Consider the following 20,665-nt stretch of genomic DNA (forward strand, 5'->3'; position numbering starts at 1 on the left):
CAAACAATTCATCAGCTTATTTGGACCCAGATGACCAGCAATGCTTTGAGTGGAGTCAGGAACCATACAGTGGCCCAGAGATTCATCAGAGAAAAGGGAGTGTCTTCAATTAAAATACTAAGATGGAGAATCCCTAGGAGTCAATGTCAGTGAGGAGGCCTATGCTTTTTGCCCACCAGGGAACCAAGGCTGTGCAGAGGTATGTTCCTACTTTCACCATCACTGGAAATATGGGGAAGAAATCTGAAGAATCCCTTCTCCAGAGTGTGAAATGAACTCCAGGTATATATAGTTATAATATCACTTTTTATTAGATATATAGCTATGTGTGGTTCCTAACCACCCACATATTCTCCTCGCCCCTGACTTTTCTTGAGCACTCCTAGCTCCTTGACTGTTATTAATATATGTAAATATAAAAATGTGTTTGAATGTTTATATTCATGTACACACATGTATATAGGTATTTGTGTATATTGTTATATCATGTGCACACCCATGCATGCATATATATGTATACACATGCACATTTATATATTTACATGCTTATATGTATGTATACAAACTCCTTTGGCCTTTGAGCGACGTGGGGCTAGGGAAACAGTGCAGGTTTCTAACTAGCTTACTTTGGCGCTCACGTGCTGAGGCAGATGTTACAAATGACATGACTCCTTTGCTCAGGGCCTCAGTGTGGGAATTATTCACCACAGTAGACATGGGCCTTTCTGTTTTACTGCCAGTTATGAGCTTGTGAATAACACAGCACACTGCCCTGATTAGTGGATGCTTTCACTCCCTCCTCATAATCACAGGAACTGGAATGGAATGATAAGGAGAGCCTTCATGATAGACTTAGTTGAGAGAGACAGACCTCTCTCTTTTCCTCCTTTGTTCCCTTGTTCCTTTCCAAATGCACCAGACCATTTGAAGCATGATTTTGTGGTTCTAACCGACTCACCTGAGCCACTCAGTTCCTCCCATTTCCCCTGCAGTTTCCTTATCACTGTCCTCACTGAGGTTTGAAAGCACCCATGAGAGAGCTTCAAGGTTAGTGCCGTAGCTTTTGGGTTGTACAATTCACTGCTACATGCCAGTAAATGTTGATTCTCCTTTTGTGCACCATGAATAATCTCCTTCATTTTTATTAGAGGTTTATCTACAGACCTTGCTTTGCTTTTCATGGTTGACCTAAGGGGTTTAGGGTATTTAAAATGCCCAGCTTTGCTTTCTTGGGAAATTGACCAAGCCTCTGAATCTGTTCTCTTCTTATTTTTTTTTGGGGGGGGGAGGAGTGGAGAGCAGAAAGGAGGTGGGGAGTGGGGGATATCTGGACGATTAATGTTACCCAGCTAAGTAATACTGTCATCTGATCTCAGTGGTAGCTAAAGAGTCCACATCTGCCTTTCAGTATGAATGTATGAAAAATAAGGACCTGAATTAGGGTCCAGTTAAAAGACCGGTGATTTTCCAAAATCACTGAAAATTGACTCATTCTGCAAAGAACTGGTTATCAAGGGGGCTACTTGCTTTATAAAATGTGTGTGTGTGTCCTCAAAATTGACATATGCAATAGAATTGTTGAAGGCATTATATTTATATGCATTTCACTTAATAGTAAGGCTTAATTTTTTTTTTTTTTGGTTATTTGCAGTTACAGCGATGAGGTCTTCATTTTAAGCATTTTAACCATGATCCATTGGACTTGGAAAATCACGGAACAGTTGTTGGTCATTGAGGGAAACTGAGTTCAAATTATATAAACAAATTGGTGTAATATTTTTGTGATTGCCAAGTATTTTCCATACATTATCTCATTGGTGCATCATAATAACGCTGAGAGGGAGAGAGTGCCAGTGTAATCATCCTCATCTTATAGATGAATCATCTGAAGCTCAGAGAAGTCTTTTAGACTTTTAGAAGGTCACATAGCTCTCAAATACAAGTCACAAGTCAAACCCAGGTTGAAAGAAACACAGACTGACTGTACTCCCTAAAATATAGTTTGAATTTTTATTTTTATTCGCATTCCTCCCCTGAACTAGCCCAGAAAGCTAAAGAAAAGAGCATGGTAGTCTTGAACTAACTACTGTAGAAAGAAGTTGAGGAATTGTCCTGATTATGGGACTTACTCTCTGAGATATGTATTTATTGCTTTGTGTTATTAAGCTGAACTTTGCCCAGTTTGGAAGGAGGGTCTGGTGAATGACTAGTTATGTCTGAGATTATCTCCAACTCAGCCTGTGTGTATCTTGTTTGTACATAGTTATTTGCATATTGTTTCCTCCCTCATTAGACTGTGAGCTTCTTGGAGGCAGGTAACGTTTGTTTATTTGTTTTCCCTTTCTTTCTATCTGCCATGCATAGTACTATGTCCGGCACATAGTAGATACTTGTTGACACCACTGGACTTGGAGCGAGGGGCCTACATGCTGAGTGGTGCTCAGTTGTACAATGCAATAAAATGTCAACCATGTATTTGACCTCAAATTGCACAAAAATAAGCAGAAATCTATTTTTAGCTCTTAATCTATAACTCTGACTGCATTTTCATTTTGCTATAGCTCAGTTGATCTATGATACAGGTAATAGTTTCAGCAACATCCTAGTTATAAAGGATGATATATAAAAAGCTGGATCATGCACCTTTTGCTTAAAGATACTTTTCCTCCATATACACACATATATACCTATATGATGGTTTGTGTTTGTCCTTTGTTGCCAAAGAAGATCATGCCATCAGAAAAATGATGACATGACTTGCACTTGACTTTGTTTTGAGTGAGGGAGGGCTATGCAGGTCCCCAGCCTCACTTCTCCTCCAGAACCATCTGAATCCAGAGACCTGGCATTCCTCAGGATGACTGGAGATGACCCAGGATGCACTGGGAGACCATGGGCCCTTCAGGCCAAGGTCTTTGCAGGCACTCACTTAGGGTGAGGCAACACCCATTCATTGAATAAGCCTGTTTAAGAAGTAGTCAGGGCATGGCCCCTTTGATGAGGTGAAGGAAAAGAAAGACATCAGCCTGGGAGGGAAACAGCAACAGTTCCTACTGATAATCAATAGTAACCATATGATGGTGATGCTACACTGTTGGATATCCTGTAAGCCGAGGCAAAACTTGAGATACACACAAAAACAAGGAAGACCTTGAGAACTTGCCTATATTTTATGAGAAATTCCCAGGGTGCATTAACTAGATCTTCTATACAACTTTGGGGAAGGAATCAATCACAATTTTAGACAACGATATAAAAACAATACAGTAGGTATAGCTGACATGTGGTTAGAAATATGACTTCTCTAGGTGGCATTGAGTGACTTACGCATGAGACCAACTGCAGTGGAGAATGTGGAAGTATGACATCCATTCGTTTAACAACAAGAACTAATTAGGTGCCTATATATTCAAAGAAGTGTGCTAAACATTGAGGGAAATACAAAGATAAAAAAAACTTGCTCTTTGCCCCTGAGGAATTTTCAGTCTAGTAGAGTTTACAAACTCGCATAAGATATAGACACAAATAATTAGAACACCAAGTGACATATGAGAAATACCATATGAGCAGGACGTTAAGCTCCACAGAAGTTCAAAAAGAAGCTTTTTTTTTTCCTGTCTGTGAGTGATGCATCTTTGGAATCTTCCCCAGATGTGGAGAGAAACTAGAGCCCACTGTCACATGCATTAGCCATTAGATAGTTGTGATTTCCTATATTTAGTGATCAGGCATACTATTTTAGCTATTCCTTTCCCAAATACTGGTAAAGTATACGTTTTGTTTCCTTGGTGACAAATTATTTAGTATAAAGCGAGCAAGTGCCTTGGTCATAGTTCTACTAATAACCTACCATATGCCCTTAAGCAAATCACTTGGTACTTTTTGAGCCTCAACTGTCTTAACTCAAGAGAAGAGTGAGTATACATATGAGAAGGTCTGTTAAATTCTTTGAGTTCCTTGGTGAGGGAAGGGGGGGGAAGGAATGGTTCTTACTTCTTATTAATACAAACAAAATGATTTATAATGGATTTCCATAATCTTCCGGCACTTATATTATTATGTAAAGGGTATATAGATATTAAGATAAAGGAGAATGTGATAACCTCTAGTATTCACATTATAGACAATGGATTTTGCATTCTTTTTTTTCAATATCAATGGAATATTTTTTAGTAGAAAAAAAGAGAAAAAGCCACTAGTTTTATTATTTTTTTCTTTTCCTCTCCCTCATTCCTTTCTTTTAAAAAAAAATAGCACACAGATAAATAATGGCTAGGTAAAACTTTATAAAGAAAAAATCACTCAGGCTAAGACCTCATTTTCAGACTTAAATGAGCTGTTATGACAGAGTTATAAAGACCAGTAAAAGGGGCATTATAATGGAAAGCCTGACAGACCCTTTAACTACTATATCATACTCCAGATTTGAAGGTCAGAGATCTTATGTATTTTTTTTTTTTTGGTCCACTTAACTGCATCATCTAAGTCTGAGAAAATGACCTTGTGCCTGTAGCCTTTGTCTCGGAAATATTAGGATGTGCTGAAAAGTAACTGAGTATGGAAAGCAACAGGACAGGAATTCATGGAGACCATTTGTTCTGAGAGTTGGGGGTCGAGGATGGAGGCTCTAGGTGGAAGGGAGAGAGTCTGAGTCAATTACAAACAAACAAACTTCCAGGTCCAGTAACCAAGAAGCCCACTATTACAAGGCTGAGAAAGCCAAGAAAAAATCAATAAGCTATTGAATTGGGTCCTTTGGGGGAGAACACAATGCATTTTGTAATTTCACAATAGCTCTTTTATTAGGGGACCTGGTTTGGGCAAAGCCAACATTATATGTATATGAAATACAAGCCGGGCAACATCCAGGTCTATTTTAAAATTAATAGAGCTTCAATCTTTTGTTTGGGCAATAAACTGAGCCCTAATGCCTGCTAACTCTGTCTTCTTTCTGATTTAGTAAACGTTTATTAAGAACAATTTTATATTTCTCTAACCACGTCACCAACCCCCATCCCTATCCCCTGGACACCAAACGAAATAGAAAACTGATTGCAGGAAAGCTAGGCAAATAGATACTTAATTTTCCCTACCAACGCATATGCGTATAAAATAAATGTCATGCTGCTGGGGGTAGGGGGGGGGAGAGGAGGAAAGATGGTTTGTGTGTAGGTTTAGTTATCAAAATCCACAGCATATAGGCTGACAGCTTTTGAAATACATAAACTGTTTCTCTCCTCTGTTTCCATAGCAACTGAGTGCAGAAAGCCTTAGTTTTTGCACAGAGGGGGAAAAAAGTGGGAGTTGAGTCTGGAATTGTCTCGAACAAAAGAAAAATGCAGAGAATGAAAAAAATATTAAACACCTATACCTCCCCCCGCTCCCCAAGAGACTCACACTTGCTCTAGTCTCCTTGTATACACTGGGGAGGGCGGGGAGAGAAGATACAAAAATTATGTGACTTTTAATAGCCTGGTCATGAAATTAAAGCTGATGAATATTTCCCTCCCTTTTATTCTTCATCAGTGAGATAGGACAATCAATAAAAATGACCTATAACCACCTTTGCTTTGGAAGGTTTCGGTATTTCTCCTTTTGAAATATTCCCATTACAATCCACTTTATAGCCGATTGTTCTTAGCATTACACAATACCTCCCTCATCCTGATTATTTCAAGTCTTTCATTTTCGGCAATTTTTTTCTCCCAGTTCATTAGCTTTCAAGGGCCTATAATAAGGCTCCAAATTGAGTCCATGGAGGAAAAAACATTTTAGTTGCCAACTTCACTTAGAAAGCCTTGGGGATGAAGTATAGGGTTCCTGTTGGCATATCATGGATACCCCGAAGGTTCTAAGGTTCCCAAACAACAAGAGGCAATGGTTTGCTAAGGGTGGCTATAATTATTCTGATCCCACTTTTATGTCCCTACTGTACTCAAATATAGTTAATATGTTGTCTTATTAAATGGTATCTTTTATGAGAATTCCCCCACCAAACTCCTGTTTCTTCAGCCTGATTCCAGAATAGAAAGGTCAGTATAGGTTTTAAGAACCCTCTGCTTGGAGGCCCCCAAACTTATACCTCAGTCTAGTGACTCATCATCATGGACCGCTCTATAATTTACATTTATTTCATACTGTGTTTGTTTAATTGTCTTTAGGAACTTCTAATTGTCCACACTGATATGATCTGCCTTAGGATATAAGGTCCAATGGGACTCTGGTTGGATAATTTCCATTTTAAAGTGGCCACTGTAGATCTTGCATAGATAGAATTCAATCAACTTACCATAATGCTATCCTGGTCTGTCCCTACTTCTTAATTCAATATTTCAAATGACGTGTAATTTATTTGGTGTGAGGGTCCCATCACTGATGTAGATCACATATTATTCCGTCTATACTTTAGTTTCATGACTGACCTTCCGGTAATCATCCTTCTCAAACCTAGCTATGTTTCTAGTCCATTGACACTTACCTATGAGCCGTCTGTCTCTGGGCCTATATTTGATGCCTTTCCTTGCTGTAAGAAACTGTCAAATGTGACATTCCATTGTTATAGCATTTGAGAGCTTGATGGCATCTTTACATTATGAAGAAACAGTCTTGTCAGTAAACTTTAGAGCTGGGGGGAGGAGGGGATACAAAGAAAGGCAAAAAGGCAGTCTCAACTACAGAAGAGCTCACAATGTAATGGAGTAGGCAACTTATAAACGATGCACAAGGCAGCTATATGCAGGATAAACTGGAAATAATTAGCAGAGGAAAGGCGTTGGAATTAGCAGGGTGGGGTCAGGAAAACCTTCCAGTAGAAAGGATGCTATCTGGAACTTGAAGGAGTCCAGGGAAGACAGGAGGCAAAGTTGAGGCAGGAAAATATTCCAGGAGTAAGGAACAGCTGGTGAAAATGCCCTGAACCAGGAGATGAAGTTTCTTGTTGGAGGAATAGCTAGGAATTCATTGCAACATAATGCAAAGTTTGTGGTGGGAGTAGACAGCATACAAAGAATGGAAAAGTGGGGAAAGGGGAGTGATGAAGGGCTTTAAATGCCAAACACAGAATTTTATATTTGATCCTGAAGGTGATGGAGATGGGGGGAATGATATGTTCAGAAAAGCTTGAGTAGAGTTTCTCACTTCATGAGAAGTATTAAAGTATTAAAAAAAATACATATAGTGACATACATGTAAGCTAATTCTCCCTTCAGGGGGGTAAATGAACCTCTCCACTTCTCTGTAATAAGCAAAGATTAAATAGAGGTGAGAAGTGCTCCCCTGCTAATATAAGGACTCTATACTTTGAATCAGTTTACTGACCTACTTTTAGTGGGACATGAATTAGGAGTTATTTTCCCAGTAGTGGGAATGAAACTTCATTGATCTAGTCATGTTCTTTCTTTCTGTCACCTTTGTAGCCAACATTACCTGTTTGTAGGAGGCTTGGCCAAGGTGAGGAGTACAGTATGTGACAAGGTCTAGGGTGACGCAGGGTGGACTGAATTTTCTTCCATTGAGATTCCTAGGCAAAGGAGTTATTAAAAGGTTGTTTTTGTTTAGAAAACCCAAATAAATGTCAATCAATTTGGATACCAGCAAGCTTAAAGTGTACGACAGTGGATCCTGGCACGATGTGTTCTCAGAGGAATTTTTCTATAATAAGGACATGTCCTAAATACATATTGACATGATTGACTGGATTGGCTCAGTTGAAGCCCTTACTGTCTTTTGGGTAAATAATAGACCTTTTTAAGAAGTATATGAATGAAAACATATTTAACCAATAGACTGCAATGACTCCTGAGGGACCTTTTGGGTTGATTGGGAGAATAAATAAAACATGTTTTCTAATATTACCAAAACATATATTGACCCATTAGATCACAAAGAAAACTCCCAGGTCCAGAATTTGTGTCTTTAAAAAGAAACAAAGACAAGGAAAATACTTAAATACAAACCTTCCCCCAATGTCTCTGTAACTTAAAGAGTTTAAGAAGATTTCCGATTTTGTAATACCAAGTGCATTTTTTCCTTCACCTTACCACATAGATTTCTGCCAGAGACCAACCTATACTGGTCTGTCCTTAAGCTAGTCAATAACGTTCTCCAGTCATCACTTTGACATTTCAGCTCTTTCTCCTGCTATAATTCAACATGAACTGAAAGAAGACTCATCTTTCTTCTCAGCTTTCCCATTTTCTTCTACTTCCAAATATTTCTTCCAAAAAAAGTGTTTATTGGTATGTTTCTTTTCACATTAAAAAATTTACAAGAGAAATGATTTCTAACAAAGTAAAAATGGCAAAACTAGTAATACAATGGTTTTACTTGAAATGGTATGCAACCTTTTATGCTAGCAGCACTCCACCCCACTTCTCTATTAAAAATACATTAACATAGATCTATTTTGTTTTCCCTTCACCCCTACACCTTTGAGGGAAAAAAAAAGAAAAACAAATTTCTTGTAATAAATATCCATAGTCAAACAAAACATATTGCATCATTCTGCACCCTAAATTAATTACCTCTTTTTTCATGGATAGTTTTCTAAAATTGTCATAGATAGCCTTCTAGAATTATGAATGGTTATTAATTATAGTTCTTACAGCTTTGAAAGTTGTTTGTAGAATATTCTTGTTCTTATACATATTGTTTTCTGGTTTTGCCCATTTCGTTGTTTATTCAATAAAATTCAATAAAATAATATTGAATTTCAAATTGCTCCTCTCTATTATATTGATGATATATTATTCAATAGGTATTTTTCTTCTGACTCTGCTAACCTCAATCTGCCTAAGTTCACAGAACTCTTTCCATGTCTCCCTGAAACCATCTATCTCCTCATTTCCTACAGAATCAGAGTATTCCATTATATTAATATATTATAATTTATTTCATCTTCCCTTAATTGGCAGCTACTTGGTTCAGTAGATAAAGCTCTGGGCCTGGAGTCAGGAAGACCTGAGTTAAAATCCAGTCTCAGACACTTACTAGCTGAAGGATTCTGGGCAAGTCACTGAACCTCTATCTGCCTCAACTCTAAAATGAGGATAATCATAGCACCTGCCTTATAAGGTTGTTGTGAGGATCAAATAAGGTGATAATTGTGAAGCTCTTAGCAAAGTGTCTGACATATGATAAGTGCTATATAAAAATTAACTATTAATATTATTATCATGGACATCTGATTCATTTCCCCTTTGGTCCCAATCATTTCATGGTTCCATCACTGAAAGCCAGACCAAAATGCTAGTAGTAGTAGTAGTGGTAGTAGTAGTACTACTACCACTACTACTACTGCTAATACAGTATAATAATAATGCTCATTGAAATTATATGGTACTTTGAAGTTCTTAAAGTTGTTTGCTTTTCTTATGTGATTTGAATCTCACAGCCCTCTCTATAGGAAGGGCACTATGGATATTACTATCTACTGTTTTTCAGATGAGTAAACTGAAGCTCAGAAAAATTAAATTATTTGAGGGGCAGTTTAGTTTTTGTCTAGAAGTCCCACAGTTCTTGGAATAGGGTAAATGTTTAACAAATAGCTTTTGGTTGATGAGTTCGCCAAGTAATAAAGCTAGTAAACATTCAATGCAGGATATGAACCTAGTTTTTCCTGGAGTCTTTGGATCTTAGTGGTCACCAAGTCCAATATGACTTCCATTCCAAAGTAGAGGAAAGTGTCCTGAATGAAATTTGGGGAGTCACAGAAGGTTCCGGAGACAAGGATATCCAAAGTTTCTGCAAGAAGTTTTACGTGCTGAAAGACCTTTATATTATCCTAATGTCTGGCTAGTCAGGGGGCTGTGACTGGGCTAGAGCATAGGAAAAAAATCAAAGCGCTAGCAGCCCCTCTATCTCCAAATTTTGTCTCTCTACTTCCATGTGGAAATCCAAGAGGCCACTCATGCTCTGTTGCTCCAGACCCTATGTTTCTCAAAACTGTCTTTGATTTCAAATGCTTTATTTTCTGGCTGTATGAGTATCTCTTTTCTTTCAGTTAACTTAGAATATTAAAATCATTGCCCTCTTTCATCACCTAAAATGCCTCCTTTAAGACTTACTCTTGGTCCTTTTGTGTTCTGCTATGATTTTTAAATTGTTCACCTGTAAGACTGCACATCATTCTTTTCCTGTGAATATGCTCTCCCTCATTTCTTTCTTCCCTTCACACTCTTTTCACGACACTCTCTCTCTGTGGTTGGAATTGCCTCTTCTGGGGACCCAGAATGTATCACTTTAATGATGCCTCGTTAATCTTAGACAATTCTTGAAGACTCTAAGCTACAAATGTGCTGCAATCTGTGTCAGTGGAGGGAGTTCCCACACCAACAAAACCACAAGTTAGTGTTTTATTTAGCCTCATTTGCAGGCAGGTGGCTAGCAGAAAGAAGTATTGTAATATTGAAAAATCAGATCTAAAATGGAAATGGAAGATATCTTTGAGAGCAGGTAACACTATTACTTCATCTTACAGATGAGAAACCTAAGACAAAGAAAAACTTTTTAGTGTCAACTAGATTCTATCTTGTTGCCTCAGTATCTTTTGACTTTCCTTTTTAAATGGCTCTTCCTAAGTCATTCCTTGGAGCTATGGGGGAAAAAATTTATACTTTCTCAAGCATCTCCCACCCTGCTTCAATCCTCACTTCAGTCTATCCTCCGTAGATCAGTCAGATTGATATTTCTAAAGCAAGTCTTGACCATGTCACTCTCCTGCTTCAGTACTTTTAGTGAATTTCAGTTAACCCTTGGATAAAATACTTTTAAAAAAATTACTTCTAGCCCTCTATAATCTGACTCCAGCCTTCTGTTTTCTTTTTCTTTCTTTTTTTTTTGAGGCAATTTGAGCTAAGTGATTTGCCCAGGGTCACAAAGCTAGGAAGTATCTGAGGCCAGATTTGAAGAAAGGTACTCCTGATGCCAGGGCCAGTGCTCTATCTATTGTGCCACCTACCTGCCCTTACTAGTCTACTATTTTGAAGTGTTTCACATTAGTTTCCTTCGCACAATCTGCATTCTAATATAACTGACCTAGCTGCTATTGCCTATTTGTGACATTGTAGAGTTCACTTCTGTGAAGGTGGCTCATTACCCAACTCCGAGTCTCACATATCAATTTAAAGAAATTTAATTTAATGGAGGGGGAAAATCAACTTACTAATAACTAGAATTGCCCAAAGCACAATAAGTTATTCCAAGAAATCTTCAAGGAGGACGCTGGTTATCCCCTAAGCCTTCCTCATTTCTGCCTCTTGCAATGCCTTCCAAGTTTTAGCCCAGCTATTGTCCATCATTCACTCTTGAAAAAGACCAAAGACATAACTAAGATGGTGTCTTGACTTGGGCATGAAATGCATTTAAGTGAGGCAGAGCTAAGCAAATTCTTCAGCCTCATTCTCTCCTTCAGTCATCAAAGTCCAGTGGTAAGACAAAAAACAAGACAATTGGTAATAACCTCAGAGGCAGTGGGTGACTGACCTTTCTAAATTAAGGTCTTTCCTGGATCTCTGTTTGTCTGAGGTAACACCCATTGAATTACTAAGGGCTAGGTAAGAATTGAGACAAAAGGTAGTCTAATTTACCATCACAAAAGTATCAATCTAGGAGGGGACGGCAATGGATGAATTATCAATTCTTATATCCATTACTGATTGACCTTAGCTGTTAGTGCTCTTTTCTCCCTCCTTCAAATTATTTAGTCTTTTGGAGTATATTCCTAAGTAGAATATAAGCAGCTTGTGGGAAACACTGTTTGTTTGTTTGTTTTTCATCTTTGTACCCCTGGCATTTATCAGAGTGCCTCACATATAATACATGTTCAATAAGTGAAAATTGAATTGAAATTCTAGATTACTGGTGTTTTTGATAAAACATGTAGTTGTTCAAATTCACCCATTTTTTTTTCCTTTCTCATTTAATGCTTTTGTGTAGACCTAGTGTCCTGTGTCTACACAGGAAATAAAGTCTATCAGTAACCATGTGTTTTATTCAGCATAGCACTGAGTCAAGTTTGGCATTCAATGAATCAGGACCTTGCTACTGTTGGGGACAAGGATAGTGAAGTCAAAAGTCTCTGTCAAATTTAGCACCAAGAAATCCTGTTTCTAGCTGCTGTGACCCTGGAATGTCACTGTCAGTAAATTAGTCAGCAACCCCCTAGAATAAGACACAGCTTCTTCTGCCTCACCATGCCAGCAATGGTTTTGCCTTGTTGCCAAGGTCATTTTCATGTAAGGCATAGCAAGTACAGGCTGCCAACCTTGAGCTAGTGCATCAGAGCACTAATTTAACAAATGGTACCTTGGTAACTTAGAAGAAAAGCTATGACATCCACGTGGAGAATCATGCACATTGGGGGAAGGTTAATCAATTAATAAATGTTTAATGAGGTCTAAGATAAGCACTGTTTTGTGCCAACTTCTAAGTGTTTTACATATATGTTATTAAATTCATTGGGTACCTCAAGGAGAGAGAAGCATACACTGAAAATACATCTCTTTAGATGAACCTAGTTTCTCTTCCATCATTTCTTAAATGCAGATATATTCCCCAAAGTTCTTTCTCTAACCTCCTTCTCTGGAGATTTTCCCTCAGTGATTTTACCTATCTCTCGGATACATATTTTTAATAGACCTAAGATTGTTGGTAACAGGGAGCTCTTGGTATGGAAACTACCTCTAGAAACTGGAACAACAGCTTGTTCTACAATTTATGGTCTTAAATTGTTGCTTGAATATATGTCAGATTGACAGAGAATAAAGACTTCAGCCCAGATATTTCTAATTCTGAGGCCCTCTCTTTATTCACTCTCTGTTCACAATGACTCTCATATTATTATAGAATATTAGATTCAGTGTCTAAAGGGACTCCAGAGGTCCTCTAACTCTTCATTTTACACATGGTAAAATGGAAGCCCGGAATGGTCAAGTGAATTACTCCAAATCACATAGATAATAAAAATATTAGGGACATGAGCTTAGGTCATCTGATTCCAAGCTAAACACTCTGAAAGATAGTTACTGTACCCCAACTACATCTTCTCTCTTCTAGGCTGAACATTTTTAGTTTCTTCAAACATTTCTTGTCTGACACAGTCATTGGAAGCTTCACCTTCCTGGTCAGTTTCCTCTGCATACCGTGAAGCTTATCGATCATGATTTCCATTGTCTAGTCTAAGCAGATAACATTCAAATTAATATCTCCAGATTAGAGCTGCCTCCCCCTGCCAAGTTCTAGTTTCATACTTTGAACTAGCTGCTCTACATTTTCATGTAACTTTCTTGCTAGCTTTCATAATGGATATTCCTAAACAAAAACTGATAATATTCTTCCCATTAAATTATCTCCCCTTCCTGACCTTCCCATTTCTCTTAATAGTATTATGATTCTCATAGCCACAGTCTTCAATTCTGAATATAGATATAAAATCTGAAAGTCATGTTTAACTTTCCTTGACCCTTGCCTTTGAAATGCAATCAACTAATAAATTCTGCTGATCGTTATTTATAATCTCAAATCCACTCCCATCCTTTAGTCTCCACTCTTTAGCCCTTGTTATGTCAAACCTAGCCTAATGTGCTAGTTTCTTTTTTAAAATTAATTTTATTCAATTAACACGCAATTAATAATTTTCTCTCCCCACTCCCACTGAGGATGACAGTAAAACAAATGAAAATCCTTATATCAAATATGCATAGTCAAGCAAAATAAATTTGCTCATTGGCCATAACCAGAAATGTATGTCTCATTCTACATTTTGAGTCATCATCTCAAACCATCATCTTAACCACATCATCTAGAAGTGGTCCTATTCTTTATCATTGATACTTTGGAACTATTTTTGATCAGTGTGTTGATCAGAGTTCTTAAGTCTTTCAAAATTGCTTTTGCAATGTTCTTGTTATAAAATTATGACTTCTTTATTAATCTCTCTGTCCTCTATCTTTCCCTTCTCTAGTTCATGCTGCATATTGTTACAGCATCAATTTTCCAATAGAACTACTTTGATTGCATAACTTTCATACTCAAAATAATCTTCAGTGGTTCTCTCACTTACTGTGCACATATACAATAAAATCTAAAATTCTTGGCCTAGCACCACCACAATCTGGCCCTAACCTAAGTTCCTAGTGTTGTCTCTTGTTACTGTCCTACACATATGTTCTAGTTAAATTTTCCGTTTCTTTGAACATGAGTCATGCTTTCCTCCCTCCATGCCTTTGTTCATTCTGGTTCCTTTACTTGGAATACCCTTTTTGTATTTCCATTTGTTAAAATATTCAAAGCTAAGCTCAAATGCTACCCTCTCCATGAAACCTTCTTTTACCATCCCAGCTGGAAGTGACTTCTTCCTCCAATACTTCTTTCTATGTACTTATGCCATTTCACAATGTATCATTCCATTAGAGTAGCTTTGGGGGATTCAACTTTCAGCAAAGTCTTACCAGCCAGTGAATGCTAAGATCATTAGAATTTTATTGGGTAGATTTTTAATTCACACAAAGGAGAATGCAGGACTTAAAGAGTGTATTGTTAATGTTCTTTTGCTTAATTTGAAGATCTTTCTCACCCATAGAAAGGCCCATGTGACCTACTTAAATCTCATGGAAGCCTAAGTCACATGTGGTAGGAGGAAGTAGCTGAAAGGTTGGAACAGGAAGGGTGGAGCAGAGCTGGAAGGAAGTTTGTGAGAATAATTGGAACAGAGGAGTGAGGACACAGACAGGCTGGCTTAGCTAGTCTTGTGTTTGCTTGTGGGAAGGACCTCACAAGAGGGGAAGGCTTGGGAATAGAGCTGTCCCCTGCAGTGCTAATGTGTATTGACTTCTTGGTTACTATGATGGACTTGGTTTTCTGGTGTTGAGATTTGGCTTTCTGGTGTCTGAATAAATGTTTTACTTCTGTCTTCTATATGGAGAGTCTGTTACACTTTGTGATTCAGAACTATGCTATCATATTGACAGTCACCATCAGTGCTATGAATATTGTGATACAAGGAGATAAAGAACAGAAGCTAGAGCAGAAGGAATAATGGGAAAGAAATAGAATCAGTGGGTTATCAGACAGAATAGCATTCAGGCCACACCAGAAATGTTAGAAAAAAAGGAATGAGATTTAGTGATCATCCTATGGCAAGAGTTCTACAACCTCCCCAGCTCTTCACAGGCATCTTTTAATTGACATGGCAGATGTCTGGAGCCTCATCTCCTCTAATCAAGAATGTTTATCAAACTTTGAGCTACAGTCCCATTATACTAATGGCCAATTATGTAGCTATCAGGACAATATTGCATTCTAGATTAGCTTAGGACACCTCACCTATAGTAGCAATGGCAAAGCAGGTGATACTCAGGGGTGGTATCTCACTGGAATGAGCTAGATGGGTTTCCCAATTCTGATGTCACAGAAAAGTGGCATGCCACAGATTGACTGGCAAGACCCAGCTTTAAAACAATGTGCATGGACCTTTTCAGTAGTAGAGGATGCCACATAAAGGCAAGACAAAAGAAATTGAGTGTGTCTAGAGTAATTAGGTTACTAACAACAACAGTAACCACGGACCAAAAAACCGGAGAGGTGTTTTGGACTATCACACTCAAACACAGCCTTGTGTTATGGTTAGCATTGAGGTCTCATTTTAAGTACTATATTAGAGTGAAAGGATTGGACTAGACAATTCCTAAGTTTTGTGAAAACTGTTAAATCTTTATGTCACCACCATCTAGGATTTGTTCAGTCATTTTAGTTGTGTCCTACTCTTGGTGGCCCCATTTGGGGTTTTCTTGGCAGAGGTGCTAGAGTGACTTACTGTTTCCTTTTCCAGCACATTTTATGAATGAGAAAACTAAGACAAACAGGGTTAAGTAGCTTTCCAAGAGTTCCAGAACTAGTTGGTGTCTGAGGTCACATTTGAACTCAGATCTTCTTGACTTTGGACTCAGCTTTCTATCTATCATATTACATAGCTACTCCATCTTGTATAGTCATTTCAGAATGAATATTTACTCAATAGATGTCCATTAAGTAAAGAAATTAGCATGAAAGAAAGTATATTCAAGACTGATGAAAGAGACAGCATGTAAGAAACAAAGGCATTATGAAAAGAGTAATAATCCTGAAATAAGAAAATCTGGATTTAAGTGCTGATCATTTTCTAGATATGTGACCTTGAGCAAGTCACCTAACTTGTCTGATCCTCTGTTTCACCATCTACAAAATAGAAATGATAACACCTGTAATTCTTACCTCATAGAGTTGCTGCTTTCTGTATCAAGTGAGAGAATGAACATGAAATATTATATTAAAATTGATCATCGTTATAATCATAGGCTTTTAGAAAATGTGAAATTTCTCTTCCTTCCAGTTTTATTATTGTGTGTGTTCCACAAGTAGGAATTCTTTTTCTTTTTGGCTTTATCATGGAAGCTTGATAGGGATTTTAGAGATTGTCTATTCTGAGGCCCTCCTTTTACAGATAAAAGTAGTGATGTTTAGAGAGTATAAGTCTTCTTCAAATACAAATAATGTGCTGTAGTACTTACCAGAACTAAGACTGCCCCCCACACACACTTGTTATTTTAAAGTATAAATGCTTATAGGAAGTAGAACACAATAAGCCTTTTTCACCACATTTAGGGAGGGTTGATAGCCACACATTAGACTGAGAATTAAAGACACTGCATTCAAGTCCTGGTTTTGTCAATAAAAAGTTCTTCTCTTCCTTTCTCAAGCACTCAGTTTTCTAGTTAGGAAACTGATAGGTATAGAGATGATATCGGAGGTCCCTTCCCAGATGACTATTTTTTTCCCCATTTTATTTTGCTTACCGGTTTGAATGATTTTTATAAAATCCTTTTCCCAAGAATTAAATTTGCAATAGAGCAGGGTGGAAAGGACCTGAGGAAAATAGGTATCCAGAAGCAGGATGGAAAAGAGATGAGTATTCAACTGAGGTTGTTGTTTGTCCGTTCTTGAAAAGGGCCATGATATCAGGGAGGTGATGCCATGACATGCAAGTGAATTGGATTTAAGTGAAGAAGGGCTGTGCAGAGTCACCAGCCTCACTGTCTCCTCTGGAACCATTTGGGGCCACTGGCAAGATATAGATCACTATGACTGGAGGTGGTCCTGGATGCAATAAGAGATGGCCTTTTTAAGCTCTGGTCTAAACTGGGGAAAGCTACTAAGTAAGGAAAGATAGCACTACTGGAGGACAACACCTGGCAATTGTGTTGATGGTTGGCCCTTGTCATGACCTTCTGGCTAGAGGTGCTGAGTTGGAGATTGCTCTTCTTTCTCATCTTAGGGAAAAGAACTATTACTTCACTGATACTGGGGACTCTTGGAAGAAGAAATTCATTTTGCCAATGTTTATCAGTAACTTTTTTGCATCCTGTAATCTTAGAAGTGAGTCTTATATCCTCAGTGTCTACAACATCAACAGGTTGCACCTTGTCCAAGGTCATGTAGCCAGTATGTGTACTTGAATTCAGTTCTTACTAGTTTTGAAGCCACCTCCTCTCTCATGTTTTGTACTTTGCATATTTGGAGTGTTAAAATTAATTGCGAGGCTTGTTACTCAGAAGTGTGATAATGTTTGGATATCAGTAAAGTATTATATTGTCATATTATGTTTCCAACCTCATGTACCTCCTGCATGCAAACTTCCTCAAATTGTAGAAATTAATGAATTCTTTCACAGGATATGAAAGTATTTTATCTTTCTCTGTCTTTAAGGGGAATGTCTTCTTCAATGTATTCTCTTTGCTATTAAGACAAGAATGTTTGATATTCTCATGGCGCATGAATAAGAATCTAACTCATATGCCCCCAGAGGACAGTAGATAGGAATTTCTTGTGAGGAAAGCTTCACCTTGAGCTATTCCATTAGATTTATGACTACTCAGCACCTTGGTCAAATTTGGCTTGTGGCTCTGAATCCACTTTTCTCATAATGATGCTGGTAATGTTGTAATATATTATTCTAATAGGATAATGCTCTGAACTCTAATTTCGAGGGTATAAATATATTCTTCAACCCTCTCATGGGGCACCAAGTTATGGTCCCAATGAGGTCTGAGCAAAGGGATAAGAAAGCCTTACTGAGACTATGAAAGAAGGCCTGACAGAGTGGATAGAAAGATGACTTTAACATAGGGCAGACCAAAGTTCAAGTCCCATCTCTGATTCATCCTAGATACATAACCCTGGGCAGGTCCCTGAGCTTCTCAGTGCTCGAGGCCTCTCTCTAACACTGTAAGTTACAGCTTCTGACATGCATCAGTAGAGAGCATTTCCTCATGTAGAGCTTTGCTACCGCAATAAAATCACAGGTCTAATCCTCGTCCCCGTTTAGCTTATGTGTAAGTACCAATTTATGGAATGAATGGTGAAATTTTCTTATGCTGCCACCTGTATACTCTGCTGGTAGGGGAGGAAGAAGAAAACACAACACTTGATACAAATAAGAATTGTTAAACAAACCAAATTTCTATATGGATGATGTCCAAAACTATGTCTCATTCTGCATGTTGTCTATTGCCCCCCAAGAGCATGCTTCATCATCAGTTCTCTGGGCTGATAGTACATCATTGCATTGATGTTTTAAGTCTTTCAAAGTAGATTGTCTTTACAATATTACTGTTCTGGTTCTGGCCACTTCATTCTGAATCAGATCATATAAATCTTTCTAGTTTACTTCAAAACCATCTCATTATTTCATAATGCACCATTATATCCCATTAAATTCAGATACCAATATTTGTTTAGGCATTCTACAATTGATAGTGTGAATGGGATGCCCAGGGAGATTTAGCTCCTCTGGAATGTGGACTTGCTGAGCACTTTTCAGGATTGATCATCCACCTTTGGTGTACACCTGTCACCCAACTCTCACATGCAGCTCCACGAAGCTGTAGTCTAAACCAAATTAAGAGTAACTGATAGGCTTCAAACCCTTTGGTGAGGTAGGGGCATATCTACTCTAAGCATCTGAATACTTCCTTAGGTGGAGTGGGTGGATAAGAATAATCTGCTCCAATGTCCATGATGGTGACTGAAACAGCCACTGTGGGATACTTACAGTCTGATCAGACATCAAAATGATCAAGGTCATCCACTGCATCTCGGGGCATTGCCAGTCATTTTCACTTTTGTCCTGCCATTGGACTTCAATGACTCTGAAAGAGAGAGTGAGGCCTTACTTAAATCCAATTCATATGCAAGTCAAGACATCACCCAGTACATCTTAATGTGTCTGATCCTCTTCAAAAACAAAGAACAAACAACATTGACCACGACCCTGACTGATGTGCACCCTCTTAATTTCTAGTTTTGGGCCACTATAAAGAGATGCTACAAATATTTTTTAATACACTTGGGTCTTATCCTCTTAAAAAATAATTGGGGCATAGGCCTGGTAATGGCATTGCAGATTCAGAGAATGAAAAGTTTAATAATTTATGGAGAATAGTTTCAAATTGCTTTCCAGAATGACTATATTAATTCACTTTTCCACTAATGTGCATGCATGTACCTATTTTCCAACAGCTCTTCAATATTTGTCATTTGGGTTTTTTGTTCTCTTTACCATTATGACAAGAATGAGATCCAACCTTGGAGTTTCTTTACTTTTTGAAATTACCTGTAATCAAATAGTGAATGAAAAAGCAAATATTAAATACATATTATATTCAACATATATATTGTTTGCCTTACTCCGTATTTATTTTATATTTACCTTACTGTATACATGTTGATTCATAGTTTTGGTTGTCATGAAACAATGACATAAATATGAAAAGCAAAAGTATAAAGTCTTTAAAGATTTAAAGCTTGCTCACAGAGTAATGGAGAGAGATACACGATGGCTGTGAGTAGACTGCTACATGTTTTAGACAAGGAAAGAGGTAAAGGATGTCAAAAGGTAGTGTATATTTGAAGAAGATGGGCTGATCCTCTGTCAAGAACAAGGGATAAAAGAGGAACAGACCAGACCATGTGCTCCACTGATATTGTCTTTATGTCAACAGAGTTCAAGGAAAGTGCCCAGTGTGTTGGGTGGATCTTCTTTGGCTGCAGTATAATGGATAAAGAGGTGACCTGAAAGCCAAGAAAATGTGTATTCCAGCATCACCTCTCACACATCTTGTCTCTCTTCCTTTAAGTATGTCACTTAACTCTTCAGTGCTCTGAGCTGTTCTCCAAAACTATAAATAGCAGAGAAACTGCTATCCTGAATTGGTAAAGTGAATTTCCTAACCTAGGGGTTTCCTATACCATTGAAATGACATATATCTCTCCCTCTGTACTATATACATATATATGTTTGCACATATACACATATTTATAGACATACATACATAGATAGACATATGGGTGTATTATATATATGAAAAATATACATATGTATATACATATATAAAAACATATATGCCAAAGGAATTTCAAGAGGGCTAGAGTTCCAAATTGGGTAGGTGGACAAGAGATCAAGAATGCATCATGTAGAAGATGAACTGTGCTTTCAAGACAACTAAAGATAATGAGATAGCATTGAAATAAGGGTTCATTCCAGATATGGGTTACCATTTGTACAAAGGCATAGAGGTAGGACATCAATGTTATTCACAGCTATAAATTAGCTGGGTGATATGATGGATAGAAC

Source organism: Notamacropus eugenii, chromosome 7 (assembly GCF_028372415.1).
Source record: "Notamacropus eugenii isolate mMacEug1 chromosome 7, mMacEug1.pri_v2, whole genome shotgun sequence".
Classification (NCBI taxonomy): Eukaryota; Metazoa; Chordata; class Mammalia; order Diprotodontia; family Macropodidae; genus Notamacropus; species Notamacropus eugenii.